At 47.2% G+C, this 17380-nt stretch overlaps 1 protein-coding gene across 3 annotated transcripts in view; it reads right to left on the bottom strand.

Annotated features, from left to right (window-relative positions):
- Positions 1–17380, bottom strand: part of DPF3 (double PHD fingers 3) — a 279174-nt gene that overhangs the window by 22349 nt on the left and 239445 nt on the right. The gene's annotated exons all lie outside the window — the stretch shown is intronic.

A 17380-nucleotide genomic window follows, 5' to 3' on the forward strand; every position in this document is an offset into this window, starting at 1 on the left:
TTCTTAAAGTGAAATAATGGGATAGGGAAGCCTTGACCTGGATTTATACAACTTACTCGACTCAACTTGGGGCCAATGCACAGCACTAGGAATATGTTGAGAGTCACAGTAACAACCCCAAAGCCCCTAATTAGTCACTGCAGCTGAGGATCAAAAATAATTTATTCATTTATTCATTCCTTTGACAGTATCTGTTGAATATATAAATATGGCAGGCACTCTTCTAGGTACTGGGGATACAGCAGTGAGAAAATCCAAACCCCTGCCCTCAAGTTACAACTGCCACACTTTGAGGTATATTACAGCACCTGAGTCCTTTGGACAAGTCACTTGACTTCTCTGGCATTAGTTTTTCAATATATTAAGTTAAAGCATTGGAATCTGCTATCCATGAAGCTGTGGCTTTGTCTATGCCACCCAAAAATGGTATTTTTAAAGATACTACTGATCCCCAATTGCCCATCTGTTTGGTGGGATAAACAAGCTTTCTAAAGTTTGCCAGCTAAAACTCAAAGTTAAAAAAGAAAAAAAACTAAGAAAGAAATTAAAATAGCCAGTAAGTCCTTCTAGAATTCATGTCAACTTTCCCATATTGACCAGCCCAGTCCAAGTCCAATGTCAACACAACAAAAGATGGCCAAGACAGAAAGCAAAAGAAATCTAGAAATCTAAAGGACTTTTCATCAACCATACCACCCACCACCATGCAATAAGTTGGGCCTATACAGATGACCTGTCATAAACTGAAGGTAGACAGAGACCTTGGGTAAGGTTCCATCGATGAGGAATATTAGATCTGGGATGAGCTAGGTTGAGCTGCTGTGTGACAGCTGCAGATATTGCCAGGCAAGAAGTGACTAAGAGAAGAGGGTCATCAGTATGAGCAACTCTGGATGACTTTCCTTTTAAATGCTTCTCTGGAATTGTAGATTGCAGGCAACCAGCTGCCCAAAGTGATTCTTGCCCCACAACAGTGTGTGAAGGCCAGGCTGAATCATCGTCCAGAGCCCAACATCAATTTTAGATGCAAAGCCCTGACATTTGCTGTGCATTCCAGCCCTCTCTGGACCTCAGGAGCATCCAACCATGGGACCTGGCTAAAGGCTCTGTGTTTTCTTTAGGAAAATGAGCCTGAAAAAGAAACCATTGCTTAGATTGGAGACCCTGTAATCCCTGTACTTCCTACTGTCCTGAGTACATCCAGGAGAATTTCATAATGTCTGTAATTGATGGATAGCTGGTGGAAAACAGCAGTGATTAGCCAACACTTGATTGCCCATGATCCTCCAACTGCTGATCATCCATGAATTAGAAGATGAGTTCATGAGTGGTCTAAGTTCTTGAGTTGCCTGAGGACTTTTGAAGTAGCATTCTAATTTTTTCTTCCAAAAAATATTCCACAGAGTTGTGCTAAGTCAAAAGGAAAAAATATACTTTCCTGCTTTCCTATCCTTTTCTACGTGAGCCTGGGAAGCAATCATAGAAGTACCTAGAAGTAGAGGACTGACAGTGTACTCATGACACTTAGACACTTTGTTTTACTTTTTTTTTTTTTTTTGAGACAGAGTCTCGCTCTGTCACCCAGGCTAGAGTGCAGTGGTGCGATCTTGGCTCACTGCAAGCTCCGCCTCCTGGGTTGATGCCATTCTCCTGCCTCAGCCTCCTGAGTAGCTGGGACTACAGGTGCCCGCCACCACGCCCGGCTAATTTTTTGTATTTTTTAGTAGAGACGGGGTTTCACCATGTTAGCCAGGATGGTCTCGATCTCCTAACCTCGTGATCTGCCTGCCTCGGCCTCCCAAAGTGCTGGGATTACAGGCGTTAGCCACTGTGCCATTTTTAAATCATTTTAGTCTAATTTTGAGTGTTCTTGTGGACTTTGCAATCTACCCAATTGTGATCAGATTCTTATAGAAAAATAATTCCACTTAATTTGGCAAAATTCACTGAGCACCTGTTCATTGCCAGGAACTGTACAAGGTGCTGAAGTTTCAAAGAGGAATGAGGCATGACTCCTGCCTTGAGGAGCTCAGTTTGGTAGGTGTGCTAGGCAGTCTCTGGCATGGCCATCAATGAAGGACACCATACTCTTGTGTCATTCTCCCCCCTTGAGTGTGGGCTGCACTAAATGACTCACCTCAAAATAGTAGAATATGGCAGAAGTGATGAGACGTCACTTGTAATATTAAGTTATAAAAAGACTGCGACTTTCATCTTCTGCATCCTCTCTTATGCCTTCTCACTTACTTGCTCTAAGGGAAGTCAGCTGCTATATTGTGAGATGCCCTACAGACCAGTCCATGTGGCAACATATGAAGGAAGGCCTCAGTGCAGCAGCCCAAGAGGAACTGAATCCTGCCAGAACCCACATGTGTGGGCTTGGAATTGAATTATCTCCCAAGTGAGCCTTCAGATGAGACCACAGCCCCAGCTGACAACTTGACTGCAACCCAAGGGAGGCCTTGGACCAGAGGCACCCAGATAAAACACACATAGATTCCTGACCCACAGAAACAATGAGATAATAAGTGTTTGTTGTTTTAAGCTGTTGAGTTTTGGAGTAATTTCTTACACAGATAACTATTATATATAGAAAGAGAAACTCTTTTAAATGACTATAATACAATGTGATAAGTGCCATAACAGGAGAATGAATGAAGTTCTTACAGATGAGGAAGCAATAAATAATGCTGGAGAGGCTCAGGGAAAGCCACCAAGAGGAGGCAGCTTTCAAGCTGGGCCTTAAAGGATAAATAGGAGTTTTCTAAGTAAAAAAAAAAAAAAGAAGAAGAAGAAGGAAAACAGTATTACAGGGAAAGAGAACAGCAGGAAATATAAGGTGCATGGTTCACTCAGACAAAGCAGAGTAGCTCAAGGAGAGCAGGGAAAAGAGGAATTGCAGGAGATAATGCTAGAAAGGTATGAGGAAAGATTATGAAGAGCCTCTTAGGTAGCATAAGGATCTGAATTTAATTCTGTAAACAGTGGGGACTCCTTGGAGGTTTTTAAGCAAGAAACTCATGTGCTTGTACCCATGCTTTAGAGAGATGAGTCTGGTGATAGGGCAGAAGGCAGATGTGTTGGAGATGGCTGGGGAAGGGGGACCAGTCACTAAATCCATCTATTCAATGAGTTTGTATTGAGCACTTGCAATGTGCCAGGTGCTGTGATAGATGCTGAGCAATGCAAAACAGACAAAATCCTACCCTTCTGGAGCTTACACTGTAATGAGGGGCATTAGTCCAGGACAGATCTAATAATAGTGGGGATGAAAGTAGGAAACATTTGAGAGGTAGAATTGGTCAATAGGACGTGATACCTGCTTGAATATGTGTGTGAGGAAGAGGGAGAAGTAAAAAATGGCATCAAGATTCCTAGGTTGGGCCACAGAGTAGATGATAAAACTGTTAGCAGAGATGCGACTTGCAGAGTATAACAATGGATTCAAACTGGGCACATTCCATTAATTGTGCAGATGAAGATGCCCAGGAATCAGTGTGAAAATGTGGGTCTACATTCAGGAGACAAGACCAGGCTAGAGATATAAATTTAGAAATCATCAGGTTTGGGTGATAGATGAAGCCTTGGAAATTGGTGAGACATTCAGGAAGAGACCACAGAGCACAAAATAAAAAGGACCTAGTTAGGGGTAGAGGGAAGAGTAACCATTGGAATTGAAAGCATTAAAGAGCACCAAGAAGAGAGTCCATTGAGAATGCTGGAGACAATGTGGTCAGAAAGGGAGAAGGATCTGGAGAGAGGCACTTCATAACATCCAAGGAAGAGGAAGGGTGGCACCACCATCAAGTGACAGATGAAATAAGATAAGAAACAAAGAGAACGTGTTGCCCTGGGTAAGCCATTGATGATGAGAACTAACACAGTCACTAGTAGCAATGGGCCCTCACGCCTCTCCAAATCACTGATGGCTTCAGCAGCACAGAGAGAAGAACTCATACACAGATGGCCTCACAACATGCTTCTTCTGCCTCAGGCTTTGTCCAGCACTCTCAAGCTTGGAAGCACCATGCACAATGATCTCAGGAAGGTTGTCTTTATCTAACTCCATTCATTCATAGCAGGAATCATTTTCTGATGTAGATTCTGGGGCCAAAGCTAGGCCCTGCCAGCCTCAGTTTCTGTCCTTCCCCCAGAGATGAATCAAATCCCACTGGAAGCCATGCCTTTCTTTCTGACCTTGGATTGAAAATCTTCAGTCCTAGGTGACTGAGCCTTGCCCACGAGGCTGGGGCAGGTCCTGATGGAGGCTTCTCCCACAGCCCCAGAGTCTGGTCAAGTGGCAGTCATGAAAATTCTCCAGGAGGGAAGTTGGGGACAAAGGTAGGAGGAGCAGCACTGGGAGTCAGACGGAATGGTGAGGTGAGGACAGAAATGGTGGCAGGCAGCAATGTTGGTGGCTGCAGTGCTTTGTAAAAATGCCCACAAATTCCTTGGTCCTCCTCTTTTCAAGAGGTGGAGGCTATTCCCTTCCTCTTGAATGTAGACTGGGTTTAATGACTTGCTTTTAACAAACAGTAAAGAGGAGTGACAATATGCAGTTTTGGAGACTAAGTTATAAAAGGCACTGTGGTTTCTGTCGTGATTGTGCACTCTGTCTCTATGTCTCTGTCTGTCTCCGATCACTCACTCTGGAGGAAGCCATCTATTGTGTTGTGAGCTGCCTCATGGAAAGGCCCACATGGCAAGGAGCTGAGGGAAGCCTCTATTCAGCCAGCAAAGAACTGAGGCTCTCAGAGCAGCAGCTCATGAGGACCTGAGGCCTAATGGCAACATGAGAGTGAGCTTGGAAGTGACTCCTTCAGCCCTGATGGAGCCTTGAGATGCCTGCAGCCTTGGCCAACATCTGGACTGCAGCCTCATGGGACACCATGTGACACACCACCCACCCAAGGCATTCCCAGGTTCCCAATCCTCAGAAGCTATAAGATAATAAATGTTTGCAGTTTTAAGCTGCCAAGTTGGGGGATAATTTGTTACACAGCAATAGCTAACTAATACAATGGCAAAGGAGGAACAGTAAGGGGTCTGGCTGAACACCAGACATTTGACAGAACTCCTGCTTAGGCAGTGTCTGCATTGTGCTCCCAGCCACAGTGAGGCCCAGCACTGGGCTGGACAATGAAGGAGAGGAGCAGGGTTTGGGATTTTAGATCATTTATCTCTTCCATGCTGTTATTATTTTTTTTCAATGAATCTCCTTTAAAAGAGCTAATAGTGGGAACAAAGATAATTTCAGTGGCAATGTGAATGGGTGTGACCCCCTCAGCATTTACAGCAAGGTGAGTGCATCCGCCTTCGGTTTCCTGGGTCCAACTTGTTTCCACAGCGTGGCCCGAGGAGACTCACTGCACCAAAGAGCCTGCCATCTTCCTCTCAGGCCTTGCCCTCCATGCCCCTGTCTCACTCTCACCGTGCTCTGCCTTCCTTCCACCTGCCTGAGCCTCTCTCACCTTCAACAAGCCTCCCCTTTAGGTTCCCCAGAACACAACCCCAGTGTTAGAAAGTCAGAGGCTTCCTAGAAGTAAGCCAAACTGATATGAGCAGAGGAAGAATCTGCAGCCAGTATTTTGGCCTAAAGAAAGCCATGTTTGGATACTTTAATGATCCTTATAACTTTTCCAAGGAAGCACCTTTCTATTCACTGATTTTGTTTTGATTCCCCATGGGGATCCTGTGAGGTGGGCAGAACAGATAGGAACATTCCTGATTTACAAATGAAGAAGTTGAGCCTCAGAATGGCTCAGGCAGCCAGCAAGTAAGTAGTGGAGCCAGGGCTAGTGGAACATCCATGTCTTCACATTCTAATCCCTTGGTCTCTCACTACACCATGTCCTAGGATGGCCAACCCAAAAGCGGCAACCCAATGGCATTTCAGCTCCTTGTTTAAGCTGCTAAATATAGCAACGTTTTCTCCTTGCATGCATAAGAAGCTTGCCAAGGCATGATAAACTATGTCACTGACTCTCCATGCCTCAGTTTCCTCCATTTGCACCACATAAGGGTGAACTAGCTGTCCCCTCAGGCCCCTTTGGGCCTCAATGCTCCATGCCTCTAGCGAAATCCCTCAAGAAGCCAGACTTGCTTACATGAGGCAGGGCACTGAGTCCTCACCATCTGGCAGTGACTAATCCTGGAAAACCCTGGGGAAGAATTGCTCAGGAGTGAGCCAGTCCAGCCCACACAAAGGGGCCTGGAGGCTGCAGGAAGTAGGTCAGCAGCCTATGGTGGTGTTACTGGGCTTCAGCTCCTGAGAGAAGCTCCTCAGCCCCTGGCTGGAGTAAGGAGGGGTCATGCCCCCTGCCACCTCACAGTCCCACTCAGACTTGCCAGGCCAGCTATTCGCACTTGCAGCTGGGTGTCCAGGTCCTCCCTAGGGCTCCCCTGAGTGACCGCCCATCACCAGCTTTCCCTGTGAAGCCTCTGAGAGGAGCACAAAAGACGGCTGGCATCCAAAGCCAATTTCATGCCACACCTCCATTACGCTGTCAGTCAAGAAAGGACAGAAGTGTTCCCCACTTACCTTGTCTAAGAAAGGAACAAAAGAGCACACAGGAAGGATCCCCTTTTTGTCATCACAAGACTATACTACAATTGAGACGCCCACAACCCCACCCCTACTGGAGACCCCAACGAAGGCTCACTGGCTCCTTTTAATCCTTTTCCCCCTTTCATTCTCCACCTCCCAATTTCCCCAAGTCATGAATTCACTTTCCAAATTGCAGTGGCAGGAGAATGGAAAATGAGGATGATGATGGTGACAACCAGCTTTCCCTGAAGTCTCTCACCCAGGTGTCTTGAGCCCTGGAGACACCTGATGTCCTTCAACACCCTCAAAAAGAAGAAACAGCAATCGCACTGAGCCAACACTGCATACGGAAGAAACATCCTTGGAGCTCCATGGGAGTACATCAAAACCCGGCACCATCTGGCGTCGTATTACCTCTGCATGCATTTGCTTCCAAGCCCCAACATCCAGGCAGCACCGGGTCTGCACTCCTCCTGTATCTGTGATCACTAAACCCAACTGATAGATCTGTTTCCATCAGCCAAATTTTCATCTAAAATTAATCCACTTTTCCTGACAATCAAACAAATATTTATCCAAAAAATTCCTGAATGAGAATTGATCTCACTGCTTACTTAGAAAGCTAGAGGGGATGATTTTTACATGGGCTTTCTTTTTTTCCTCTGGAGAAATTAGAGAGTTGGAATAGTATAAGAGAAAGCAAATCAATGGCTATTTCCAGTTACCAGCATCTGTCTTCAGGTTTAATAGAAATGATGCCCTAAGACATATAGTCTATTTGGTCTATTCAGTACAAAAACACCCATCAATATTAAAGTAGTGCAGCAGGAGGGCCTTTCCTGGTATTTTGTAAGGGTAGACAAGAGCCTCACAAGTGTTCAAAGATTCACGAGGCCCTTCTGGATAAGCAGTGACAAACTCCATTCCATAGTCAGAGAAATGAAACCACCAACCATCTCTAAAATGGCTCTGGTTCACCTGAGCATTAGGTGTGAGAGAATTAGGAATACATCACCAGAAATCTGACCTCCTTTCAGGGATAGCTAAATATGTGGCACATATACCACCATTCTTTCCCATACCCATGGCAGACATTACTAATCAATTCAATATTGTCTTCCAATCTGCATGGATAAGACCTTATGATCCTTTTCAGCACAGCACTCCAAGTGGCTGTCACCGGTCTAGAGTTTGCATACAAGAAGAAACCGACTTGCTACCCCTGAGCTAGGTGCTATTAAGCTGAATAGGTTAAAAGTTTCATATGAGAATTAAGGACTCACATCTTAAACAGGTCACTGGTCAGATATATAACTTCTGTTTTCCTTTCCATGCGGTAGAAACTCTATCATAACAGCTAAGACCCAAACCAAATGGTGGCCATGTTTTGTGGTTGGACTCACAGTATTGCTACAGTCACATACTTCTGTCTTCAAAGAAAGTAGAGATGCTAAGAAGAAATTTTTTTTTAATTTTTTCAGAGACAGGGTCTCACTCTGTCACCCAGGCTAGACTAGAGTGCACTGATGCAATCTTGGTTCACTACACCCACCACCTCCTTAGCTCAAGCAATCCTCCCTCCTCAGCATCCACGCCCCGCCATCTGCCTCCCCCAGTAGCTGGGACTACAGGCACGCGCCACCATGCCTGGCTAATTTTTAAATTTTATATAAAGATGGGGTCTCCCTATGATGCCCAGGCTGGTAAGAAGGGATTTTTTAATGATGGTGAATATTTTTTCTACTCCACCAGCTAGAAGGCATCAACCCATTCTTCCTTAAGTAATTCCTCCGTCTTTCATTGCCTGCAGCATGAAATAAGCTTCTTAGCATTGCAAGCCTCTTTGCTGTCTGGACACAGCTGCCTTTTTAAGATTCCTCTCCTTTTCCCACCATGGACCCCAACCCCACCATACCACAGAAAAGTATTTGCCGCATCCCACCCCCTCAATGCTCCTACACCCCCCACCCCCCAAAAAAACCACTGTTCTTTTTGACTTGCACTTTTACACACAAAGATCTCTTGCTATCTCTCAACTCCCATTCATGGCCAAACCTGTCAAACAGGTTGTCTACACCCTGGCTACACAAAAGTGGGCCCACGGACCACTTGCATGAGCATCCCCCGGGAGCTGGTTAGAAATGCTCACCCCGGATCTGACCTAGGGACTGCAGTTTTAACAAGATCCCCAGGTGATTCGCATGCACAGGGTATTTTGAGATGCACTTCTCTAAATTCATTCCCTTTCTGGGACACCCACTCAGTCTTCACTCTCTCCACACTGACTTCCCTCCTCTCCTTTCCACCAAAAAAACTCTCATCAAAGGAGTGAATGTGTCCATGCAGATATGAATACAAGAATAACAAACTACTACTTCCACCTTTTGCCTGTCCTGGGAACTTCTATTCATCCTCCAAGTCCAGTCCAAAAGACCTCACTTCTGTGATGCCTTCTCTACCCTCTAATGCAGATAAGGAAACCAAAGTCCTGGGAGGATGGGGAACCTGCTTACAGCTCTGCAGCCACTAAGTGGAGTCCACCTGACTCCAAGCCCACTGAGTGCCCTCAGCATCGCCAGTGCACTGCCTTTACAAAGTGCATCCGGAAGGACACCCACAACCTCAGATAGAAGCCCTTTGGCCACTGTCAGGGACAGGACTCCATGGCTGGAACCAGTAAAACAAGTTTGACTTTGCTGGTGGATGAGACCCCATGGAGGCTGCTCATAAATCAGATTCCCTTGTTTAAGTTCTTAGCCCCTGATCACTATTACTTACCCAGGCCTCTCAATCTCCCTGAAGACCTTTCTCCACCCCCTTCCTTCAAACACACATCCCAGGCACCCATCTCTTTTGCCCTCTTTGCCTCCATGGGGAATTTTTCCTTTGGAGAACAAGGATCTCAGAGTGGAAATGTCCATCACTGGTCTTCTCATTTCTCCAAGCCACAGCAATGCCATTTTGGTGACCTGGCTGCTCTCAAACTTCAGAGTTCAGAAGAATTACCAGGAGAGATGTTTTAAACATGCAGATTCTCAGGCCCCAAAGCTTCTAATTCCCCTGCCCTGGAGTGGGTAGGAATCTGCCTGTTTAGCTAGTGCCCTGAGGGGGCTCAGACGCAGATGGCCCTGGACACGCTTGGAGACCCTCTGCTGCCAGCGTCTCCTGGGGACTCTTGCACATCAGCAAGCTGCTCTATAATGCAGCATGTGGAACCTCAGCCAAGTCTTCCCACCACTCTCATCCTGAGTCAGCCTTGCTCAATGAGGGCTCGAAAGCCTTTCCTGCCCACTTCATCCTTCTTCTATTATGAGGATCAAGACCATGGGCTATGTACTACAGCTTTGTTAAGCTGGAAAATTTTAAAAGAACAAAAGGCCAAGGTTTGCCACTCTTCTGCTTTGTTTTGACACCACTAAACCTCTATGCCCATTCCCAGAAATTCTGTATTTCTTTCAACCTCATAGCCCACTGTCGACATACCCGTAAGTGTTGCAGACAGGCCTGTGATTGTTGCATGCAAAGGACATCAATCCATACTGGCCAGTGTCCAGGCACAAGCTGTCTTCCCGATAGCAATTCTGCTTGCCAGAGACCTGTGGGTCTCCTGCATAAACAGGAGGTCTTAGCTTCTCTCAGCAACTTGAGACAGGCACCATATACTCTCTCCCCAAGATAAGATCTTTTAGAAGACAAAGCATTTAGAATATTTCCTTTGTAGGGTTAAAAACAAACACAAATGCCCATTCCAGTATTTGTAGGACTGATTCAACTGGAGTAGTAGGAAAGATTTAGGATAGATTTAAGACACGGTTTCCATTGTTTCACTATGAAGCTTTGAGTATCTTTGCAACCTAATTAGATTGCACCTATTAAATGATGAATGGATTCAACAGCCCTAGAACAAGCATTACTTTTGACCATTTTCTATTTTAGTGTCTATTCAACTATTTTAAGAGGAATATACCTGAGCCAAAAATCACGAGGAGATGGCTAGCAGTAGCAAGATTGGTCGTAACTTATTGAGGGCAATGACGCAGACACCATCAATTCTTTAATCTCACCAGGAGCTCCAGTCCATGGACAGTACCACTTCTCACCATATCTCCTCTCACATCGTCACTGCTCATGCACCCATCTTAGATTCCACATCCAGACTTGCACATGTCTGCTTACCCCTCTACCCCTTTTTCCTATTTACTCAACTTCCAGTTAAGACCAACTCTTCACCTACTCTTGGCCTATACCAAGCACAGAAAAATACACCACTGTGCTGAGCAGTCGTGGTTTCATTGGTGACCACAGATCTTGGCATTGTCCCCATATTTCCTTAGTCAAATTATTCTCCCATCTCTCTCTATCTTTTCAAATCTCCCATACCTTATACCCCATCCTCACACTCTCCTTATTTAGTTGAAAAATACATAAGCAATCAGAATAAAACTATCGTGCCAGGCGCGGAGGCTCATGCCTCTAATCCCAGCATTTTGAGAGGTCGAGGCAGGCAGATCACTTGAGGTCAGGAGTTCGAGACCAGCTTGGCCAACATGATGAAACCCCATCTCCACTAAAAATACAAAATTAGCCAAGTGTGGTTGTGCATGCCTGTAATCCCAGCTACTCGGGAGGCTGAGGTGGGAGGATTGCTTGAACCCGGCAGGCAGAGGTTGCAGTCAGCTGAGATCACGCCACTGCACACTCCAGCCTGGGTGACAGAGTGAGACTCTGTCTCAAAAAAGAAAAAAAAAAAAGAATAAAACTATCGCATCTTCTCCATGCCACACCCACCCAGCTCCCTGCCTCTGTATCCCTACGCTTGTCTCCCTCCTATTACCGGGAATGAACGGTCTCAGCTCCTAACCCAAGGCCGACTGGCACCAGGATCCCTACCTCTCACCCTGAGAATTTTGCTCCTGCTGTTATTCCCTCTTGCATCGCCAATGTCTCTCTCTCTCTCTAGCAGACCATTCAGCCAGGATACAAACGAGCCGTAAAAGCTCCCATCTTCCAAAGAGATCCTTCCTGACCAAGCATCCCCCTCTGTTGAGTGTCCAATTTCTCTGCTCCTTCTTCTTTTAGCACAACTGGAAAGGGCCAGTTCTCTCCATGCCCCTCCTTTCTACACTCTCCCCTCTCCACACACTCGCCTGGCTCTCCTCCCACCTCGCTGGCTGCCCCTTCTTGGTCTTCTTTGCTGAATCCTCCTCTTCTCCCTTTCTCCCAGTTCTTCCTTTTATGTGGACTCACTTCCCCTCAATGTCTTCTATACACTTGTTATTACCAATTTATATCTCCAGCATGAACCTCTTTCTGAATTCCAGACTCTTATATCCACTTGTCATGGTGGTTGGGAACCCAAAGAATAGAAAGTTAAAAAGACCTAAGTTAGGAAAGGATTTTGTGGGAAAATCCTCATCCCGAGGAGTGATGAGCACTCTGCCAGCCAGGAGGGGAGCCTTCAGCTGGGGGAGCTGTGGAGTCTTTATGGAGGCAGGAGGTGGAACTCACAGCAAGCAGAAAATTAGTTGAATGGCACCAGCTTTAGGAACTGCCAGGATGCACTTTGGATCATGAATAAGTAAAGAAAAGAGGTCATCACAGGTTCCAGAAGAGTGAGGACAGAGAGAAGCAACAAAGTGAGAAGAGGAAGGAAGGAAACAAAGAAGACAGGAGACAAAGAAGAAGGGAGCTGGAAGGAATGGGTGAAAGAATAAGAACTCAGAAAAGAGATTTTGGTTCTTGCTTATTCAGGAGCTTGACCAGAATTCTGGCCAAATTCTTTAAAAGATGCAGAAACTCAATTGTCTGACTCATCCCTCGGTGGGGGGGCGGGGGGGGTGGGTATTAATTTATTAGTACTATTGCTACAACTTCATGAGGCGCTTCCTTTGTGCTAGGCACTTTGAACACACTTCCTTATTTACCTCTTAAAACAATCTGTGATTCAGGTATTATTGTCTCCATTTTATAGACAAAGAAGCTGAAGCTCAGAACAGCTAAGTAATTTACTCAAGACAACCCAGCCAACTGCTGGCAGAGACAGGATGAAAACCCGTATCTTATTCCAACCAACATCCATGCAAGTAACCACTACACCGCTCGGCCACAGGAAACAAGCACTGGGAAAGACCCTTCCCCTGACACAGGAGGCCGAGGGGCTGATGAGCAGACTCCACAGAGCACTGGGCTCTGACCATCCGGTGGCCTCCCCTGCCAGAGGGCTGGGGCAATAGACACATCCCCACTTGTGCTAAAGTCCTGCTTTCCTCTCCACAACTTCCTCCCGCCCCATCCACGCTCCACGCTGCCCTTGAGGGAAACACGAGGACCCAGAGGATGGCCTGGGGATGAGGGGGTACTGCTCATTAGCTACCCAGCCATGGTAGCTAATCTAAGATCCGGGATTAAAGGCACTCCCTGAATGACCCCAGGGCAAAACCAGGTCAAGGCCACTTCCAAACCCCGCCCCGACAGAGTTAAAGGCGAGGATCTAGAAAGGCTGAAAACACAAAGAAGTTAATCAGCTCCCTGAAATGAAAGGGGAGAAAAGAGACTGGATAAAGGGATCAGCTGAAGGAAGCAGCCTGGCTTGGGAGAGAACACTCCACTCAGCCACAAGTCCAGAGACTCAGGCCAGCACTGCCCCTGGGGCCAGGAGATCTTGGCAATGGCTCTCTGCTGTCTGTTTCCTTCTCTGTCAGACAAGCTCTAGGGTCTTTGCACCTGACAGCTGAGGATAGGGCAGCACCTGTGGCCAGCAAAACCTCATCTGGAGTGGGTCCAGCCAATGCTATGACCAGTGGCTCTCTGTAGGTGCACACCCCATAGGTACCCTGGATCCACACAGATGCCCCCTCTAATTCCATGCGGCCTCTCCATCTTCCTCTTCAAGGTAAAAGGTGGATGGAGCTAGGGAGTCACAAGGAGTCACAGGTATGGGTGAGCTAAGAGGACAAAGGAGGAGTCTCCCTCCAAAACAAGATCAGCATGTGTGGGTGGGAGGTATACAAAATGCCATCTCTCCTCCACAGACACCCGGGAACAGTGCCTGAAACTTCTACCACTGATGATGCTCCAGTGGCTTAAAAACCACCCTTCCAAAAATCCCCAGTTAAAATGCAAACAATTTTCTTAAAGAGGATAGCACTATCATGGGTTCCTCACTTGATCAACTCAGACACTGTCAGAACCAGAGTGAATCTTGGAGACCACCAAGTCCAACCCCTTCTTTAGACACAGAAGGAAACCAAGCCTCTAAGAGGTAAAGTGACTTGCTCAGGGTACAGGAAGAGGTGGCGCAGAGCTAGAACTGTAACCGGGTCTCCTAAGTCTTTCTGCAGCATGGCCCTGGCCCCTGAGGGAGGTGGCCCAGGATGGGGGCGGGCAGGGGGTCTGGAATCTTGGCATCGTGCTCCGGGGCTGCTCCTTCTTCCTGTTCAGCCACCACAGCAAACAAGAGCCCCTGGGGCCTCAGCCAGCGACTGACCCCTCCCTGACCCTGCCTTCCGGAAGGATGAATGCACATCAGAAGCCAGGGCCAAAATATTCCTGGGCACCGTCTGCTCTGCACCCAGCTCTCTTTTTCCCAGCCTCTTAGGAGGGAGAAGTTTCCAAAAGGGAGAGCTCCAAAGGCTTTCACAGAAAGGGAGCCTAAGAAGTGCTCCTGTGTTTGGGCAATGGAGGTAAGTCAGGAAGACAGAGGGATGGAAGAAGAAAGTAATTTTTTAAATGTCACATTTTCACCAAAATGGCATCTGAGAACTTTCAAGATCATCTGACTAAAACCAGGTTGTATTCGTTATTTACAAAGATGGAGACGGAATCTCCTTTGAAGTAGTACAACCAAATGATGTCTGTGGCCTTAAAATGGGGTAACAAGAGGCAAAGAAATCTGGGGAGAGGAAAAGTGTCCTGCCAGGGGCTGAGGGTTTTTTTGCTCCACTCCTGACAGTCTCACAACCAGCCACGTGGTAGGGTCCCACAGAGCTGCCCAGAATGGGGCAGGCTGGCCAGAGCAGCTGGCTCTTTGCAACCACCCAGCTTGCCTTTGCTGGGAAGCTCAGGCTCATTTGCACACTGGCATAACTCCACGTCACTGACCAGCCAGTGGGCAACAGGACTCACGGCCAGGATGTGTTCTCCCTGGGGCTGGCACAACTGTTACTACACATGTGCATTTTCCTGATCCTGGGCAAGTTACTTAAACTTTCTCAGCCTCAGTTCTCCAGCTATAAAATAGGAACATCCCCTACATCACAGGATTGTCACATAAGGGACAATGAGGCTAGAGAATCTGGGGTAACGTGGAATTGACTCTGAGTGAGCCTGGTTCCCTTTCTCTCGCAATAAAAGCCGGCACCACCTGCTCCAAAGGTAAAGCCCATGGGGAAAGTCTTTCCCAGTGAGCCCTGAATGAGACAGAGGGTCCTTCCCCACAAAGCTTCCCAGGCTTGGAGAGGGGGGTGGTCCCCATGACTCATTCGTGGTGGGCTGACTCATTTGGCCAACTGTCCTTAATTTCCCTCCTCCCATTTTGGGAGTCCTAGAGCACTCATTCCCCAAATGAGGCTTGCAGCCAGAATGAGCTGTGATTAGCACAGCAGAGACCAGAAGGATGGTGCTGGGGGAGGGCGGGGGAAGCTGCAGAGTTTCCTGAAATTAAGGCAGGAGAAGCAGGGAGGCAAGGTCTCTCTCCCTGGGCCATTTAGCAGACAGAGACTTCCTTTAGAGCCAAACTTCTCAACCTCTGCTGGGCAAAATCAACTCAGAGGACTGCCTGCAATAGCCCTAATATGGCCCTCAGAGGCAGACCTGGGGTGTTTATCGCAGAGCACACCATGAAATTTCAAACCAGTATGTAGGTAACATAGGTGGGTGCATAAAACAGAACATTGCCCCACTGCACTGAATGCACAATTAACAGTGGGCCCCAGAATGCAGGCTGTACCAGATCTACATAAACATTACAATCTGAAGGCAGATGAACAAGAGGGAGTTTGCAAGGGTTGGGTGAGACCACGCTGTACAAGGCCCAGGTGCTGCACACATGATGCAGGGGTGGGTAGGGTGGGAAGAGAGGTTAATGTGGAGGCTCACATCCAATTGTTTTTCCTTTCCTCAGGAGGAGGATGGATATTCTTCTGTTGTGGGTTTCAATTCCATGCTGTCAAATAACCTCTTTAGTCCAATGCTCTGCCACTTTCAGCCAGGCGTAAGGAAGACAGTTGTCACTGAACATTATTGGGAGTAACACGCAATGGCACATGCACTAATGCGAACATCAGAAGGAAGGCCTGGAGTCTAGTCTGGCCCTATCACTTCTGCATAGCTTTGGCCTGAGTCACTTAACCCTTCCGAATGTTAGTCTACTCATCTGCTAAGTGGGACAATAACTTCTGACAAGGCTGCTAGGAAGATTACATGGAGAGTACACTGGTGATTATTCAGCATGTCAGGGAGGGCCTGCCACTCCGGGCCTCCACGGAGTAGATGGCTCAGATCCCCTGACTCCCAGTGCACACTCCTCACACATGGCTGCACCTCTTTCGGCCTCTGGGGCCAGCAAGGAGCCTACCGACAAGGTGAGGTGAAGAGCGAAGAGAATCAGTGATAGAAATGGAAGCCAGCACTCAGGGCTTGCAAGCTCAGCCCCTCTCAGGTCCTCCAAGAAGTAAATCAGCTGAGGGTCAGACCCCAAGGAGCTTCACGGCCAGTATCTCAGCCTGGTTTCCTCTTTTCCTCGCATCACAGTCAGTGACCTGTCAGTCTAGATAGAGGGTGCTTTTTCAAATAAACCCTTTTCCAACTTGTCTAGAGAACAATCATAGATTTTGATCCCAAAGTTAAATTGGCCTCTCAATTTAAAGCTTTCTGGAGCCCGCCAGCCTCTCGGGATATCCCACACTCCTCCCAAATGCATTACCACCCAGCAGGTAGTGTCATTGCAGTTTCTCTGGTTTCAGAACAGTAACTGGTGGGAAATCCCCATGGAATTGATACTCGGCACTTTGAAGATTTTATCAGTTGGGTAAGTATCAGCCAGAAGACGGGAGAAACTGGGGTTCTGTTACGACATCTACATCTAGAAGGAGTGCTGATCACTTCTTTTCCCCACGAGGTCTAGGATCCTACAACCACGACAGGATCAGAGGCAACCTGGTGGGGAAAGGTAGACAAACCCAAACCCCTTAACATGCCCAATTCAGCTGTCCTCACACAGTCATCCTACACATCACATGCATCCTGCTCAAGAGCTCGTGGCCAGCCTCCTCCTTCCTACAGTGCCCTAATGCCCTAATGAATCAAGCCCCACCACAGTGTGGACGCTCGTAACATACCTGTGACTCCCCCCAGCAGCCCGGGATCTTCCTTCCACTCCATTCACGCTCAGCTCTGCTCGGGCTCCAAGCCTCCTGGGCCCATTCACACCTCTGAGCTTTTGCTCAGGTATTTCCCACTCTTGCTCTCAGTGGTCTGCCTTCTCTTTGTCTACCCCAACTCTATGCCTCTTTCTATACTTCCCCCGCTACTCCAACCTGCACTGGTCCCTTTCCTGAGCCTACCTGGCACTCACATTTTGCACCAAGTTGGCATTTAATTTTAAATTGTCTTGTCTTGAATAATATGCTAACCACCTCTTTCACCTCCTCCAGAACAGAAAAGGTATCTTACACAGTGGAGAAGGCTTTAGAGCCAGAAAAATCCTTGGTTGGAAAAATCAGACTTTACCAGCGATCACTACTGCCTTTGTCAACTCAATCTCTCTGAGCCTCAGTTTCTACCTCTGTAAAATACGAATTGTAATCTTAATCTCAAAGGGCTGTTCTATGGCTT

This window comes from Pongo abelii, chromosome 15, assembly GCF_028885655.2.
Source record: "Pongo abelii isolate AG06213 chromosome 15, NHGRI_mPonAbe1-v2.0_pri, whole genome shotgun sequence".
In the NCBI taxonomy this organism is placed as follows: domain Eukaryota; kingdom Metazoa; phylum Chordata; class Mammalia; order Primates; family Hominidae; genus Pongo; species Pongo abelii.